Source organism: Budorcas taxicolor, chromosome 4 (assembly GCF_023091745.1).
Source record: "Budorcas taxicolor isolate Tak-1 chromosome 4, Takin1.1, whole genome shotgun sequence".
Lineage (NCBI taxonomy): Eukaryota > Metazoa > Chordata > Mammalia > Artiodactyla > Bovidae > Budorcas > Budorcas taxicolor.
The window spans coordinates 33,634,323-33,638,403 of NC_068913.1; positions in this window are offsets into that span (position 1 = coordinate 33,634,323).

Genomic DNA, 4,081 nt, shown 5'->3' on the forward strand with positions numbered 1-4,081 from the left:
ATAAAACAGGAATACAACAAAAAAACGAAGCACAGCAGGGATAACACACTGACTTAACCAATGCTTCATCTTATGTCCATACCCAGATACTGTTAATTAGTTCTGGTAACTAAGAGGGCTTAAAACCCTTTGTTGTTATTGCTATAGTAAATCAAAAAAGGATAAATACGCCAAATCCAGAATTTATTTTCTAAAACAGGCAATGATTTTCTCCCTTGCCACTTTGTTGAAATGAAGTATTAGAACAGCCGACTTTGAAGCTACTATTGGCCAGCCAAGCATATCCTAAAAATTTTTTTTCTTTCTTTCTTGCCTGCACTTCAAAAATATGGTGCTCTGGGACTTAAAGTGTGTTAACCTAAAGAAAAATGCTTAGAAATTGGGGGACGGGGCGGAGGGGCACGCAGAGTAGTGATCTATGGATGTTAAGAGAATGTTCTTATGGAAAACAAGCCTCCCAGGACTACTACATTGGCTCAGGGTTACATCAGTATTTATGACTTTATGTACATAAGGTTTTAAAAGCTGAAAATTTCAAACTGTAAAGTGATACACCAATGAAAGAGGCGGCATACCTGCTACAAAAACTACTGTGTGACCCAAAGGACAAATAATTTGCCAAAGGACAGCCTGGCCCTACAGCCGGTAGGACGGTCTCAGAAGATAAGCAGCAGCTGCCCGCTTAACAAACTCTCCCTACCTGAAGAGCCGAGCGGCTGCCCGGCGTGTGATAGTGTATCGGAGAACAGATTCTGTGCAGTAGGAAACCACCAGGGCAAAATTTAAAAATTTCAGAAACGTCTATACCCTGAGGGAACAACGCACACATGTACATACCGAAGGGGGGATACCCAGTTCTGCCAGAGCGTGCAAACTTCGGCGGGTCTTTCAACGCAACAATTTTCGGACAAAACCCTGACGATTCTCGAGTATATTAGAAGAGTCGGACACGACTTAGCGACTAAACCACCACCAGCTGGGGAGGACTAACTCATAGTAAAAAGAGGGTAAGGGCTGATGAAGAGCTCACCAGTGTAAATAACCAAGGAAAGAATCGCGGCTGCTTTGTGAATCTCTCCGACTTGGGGAACCGGGAAGAATGTTGCTTTCCAAGACGAGGGGGGCGACAGTGACCATTTTGGCCATTAGACTGGACGGGTAGTTGCAGCCTCGCTGAAGTGGGAAGGAGGAGTCGGAGGGGCGGGAGGGGTAGGAGAGGTCGGACCGGAGCATCAGCCGCTGCAGGGCGGTGGGGGTGTCCCACCCCAGGCAACCCGGCGGAAGGGCGGCTGGTCCGCGCGAGGCGGCTGCACCCAGGTCACGCCCGGAGGTCGGAAGGCTCCTCGCCGGGGAAGGAGAAAGACCCGAGTCCTCGCGCACAAAGCTGCCGCCGCCCAGGCAGCAGGCGGGCTGCGCCCAACTTCGGGGCGAGAAGCCGCCGGCCGCAGCCTACCACCGAGTTCCTTCCCGCAGACCCTTGGACGCCTGGGCGTCCAGCACAGTCTAGCACTCATCCGCGGCGCCTCGCGCTGGAGCCGTTACCCGCAACGAAGCCGCCGCCCCGGGGACAAAGTCCCGGCCCCCTCCCCTCCGTCGCCTCGCCCCGGCTCCTCCCTGACAAAAAAAGTTATCGGTCGCCGGCCGCCCTGGGGGCCCGGCGCGGTTCTCTCCGCAGGACTTACCAGAGCGGCTCTCCAAGCTCGACCTCCAGAACCGCGACTTGTCTGGCCCGCAACGACAGCGACGGCTGCTGCTCCGAATAAGCAGCACCACCTGCCCCCGCCTTCTTCCTAGCAGAACGGGTCCTGGCAAACCATCTTCCCCCTCCGCTCACTGACTGACAACACAGTCCCGAGCGCCGCCACTGCCGCCAGCTACTCTGACGGGCAAGACCAGAGACCCGTCCTCAGGCAGCCAACCACCACCGCCCCACGCCAGCTCGGCCTATCGCCGCTCGCTGGGGCGGCATCAGAGCAACTTCTCCACCAATGAAAATTTTCTTTTGCTAGGCCCGGGGCGGGGCCATGAGGTGGGAGGGAAGGAGAGTTGGTGGGCGTGGTCTGAGCGATAAGGCGTGGTCGGCGTCCCCAAGGGGAGATGATTGACTGTTAAGATTGAAGCTGCAACTAGGTGATAGTGATCAGAGAAGGTCTGTTGGACTCAGCCTTTAGTATTTACAGCTCTTCCAGAAGAAAACAAGCCTTTCGGAATGATGTTCACCATAATCGCAGAAGAGAAACTAATTGATATTTTAATTGCTTTATTTCTTGGTCAGGAGGATTTACTTCACAGTAATTTAAGTCACCAGAATTTCTCAAAACCTTATCAAATCCTGAAGTGAGGGGTGGGGGTGGGGGGGGGTAGGAGGAGGGAAATGGTAATAAAATACGTTTTTTCAAATAGGTAATAAAAACTCTTTTCCTCATATATCATTGCTTTTGGCCTTAGTCTGGAAAAAGTCAAACACAATTCCACAGTATCCGCTCCATGAGCTGTTTTGTTGCTTTTTCCCCTTCATCTTCCCTCCCTTCCCTTCTCCTAAATACTAAATATTTTATGTAACGACTGGAACCTAAGCACAACCGAACTGTTTCCTACATATAGTTACTCTGTTTTTTACCTTGTCAGCTTCTCCTACCACATCCCTCTCAAGTCCCATCAGAATTAATTAGAAAGAAAGTGAACTTTCATCCTGAAAGACAGGAAGCCACTCTAGTTTTTAAGAAAGAAGAACTTCTAAAGCACCAAGATCTTTTCAAACATGGCAAACACATAAATAACAAGCCCACAGTAAGAAAACATATTACTTAATATTGAGAGAGCATCAAGCAAACAACTTCAGGTGCTCATTAGGGTAGATCTGTAGAACAATCAGGATCTGCCATCCAAGAGAATAGACAGATTTATAAGCAAATAGTAAAATATGGTGATAAGGGCAACAGAGCCAGGTTCAATGAGCAAGGGAACGCAGGAAAAATTATTGTGTTTAGGAAAGTCAGGGAACTTCCCAACCAAGGTAATATTTGAGTTGGATCTTAAAAAGGTGAATAGGGAATTTCCCTGGTGGTCCAGTGGCTGAGACTCCAAGCTGCCAATGCAGGGGGCCTGGGTTCAATCCTTGGTAAGGGAATTAAATCCCACATGCTACAACTAAAGACCTGGTGCAGCCAAATAAATAGTAAAAAAAAAAAAAAAAAAAAAAAACAGGGGGGGCGGTTAAATGGGAGTTTGCCAAAGAAGAAAATCAAAAGGCGTTTCAGGAAGCAGGAACAGCAAGTTCAAAGACGCAGAGCTGTGAAAGGGCTCTTAGTGGCTGGGGAACACTGAGAAAGTCGGTAGGCTTGAAAGGTAAGTAGCAGCCAAAAATTAAGCTAGAACAAAACATTATAAAGAGAGATTATAAAGGCCATACTAGCTACACTAAGTTATGTAGATGAGCATTGTCCAGCAGAGACTTCTGTAATGGTGAAAATGTTCTATATTTGTGTTGTCCAGTAGGATAATCACAAGTGGCTATCCAGCACTTGAAATATGGCACAGCATGCATGCTAAGTCACTTAAGTTGTGTCCAACTCTTCGTGACCCCATGGACCATGGCCCACCAGGATCCTCTATCCAAGGGATTCTCCAGGCAAGAGTACTGGAGTGGATTGCCATGCCTTTCTGCAGAAGATCTTCCCAATCCAGGGATCAAACTCCCATCTCTTAATCTCTTGCATTGGCAGGCAGATTCTTTACCACTAGCACCACCAGAAGAAAAACGCAATTTTTTATCTGAATTTTAATAACTACCATATTGAAAAGCTCAGGCTTAGACTTTATTCTACAGGCAATCATGAACCAACAGAAGCTTATAATCACGTGAACAATACAATCAGTTTTCTTTTAGAGGATGAGAATCTTAAAGACAGTGCCTGTCTCTCCTTTGACAGGAATCTTGTCACTAGATTTCTTGTCACTTTCACCTCCACTAGACCAGGGTACTGGAGAAGGCAATGGCACCCACTCCAGTACTCTTGCCTGGAGAATCCCATGGATGGAGGAGTCTGGTGGGCTGCAGTCCATGGGGTCGCTAAGAGTC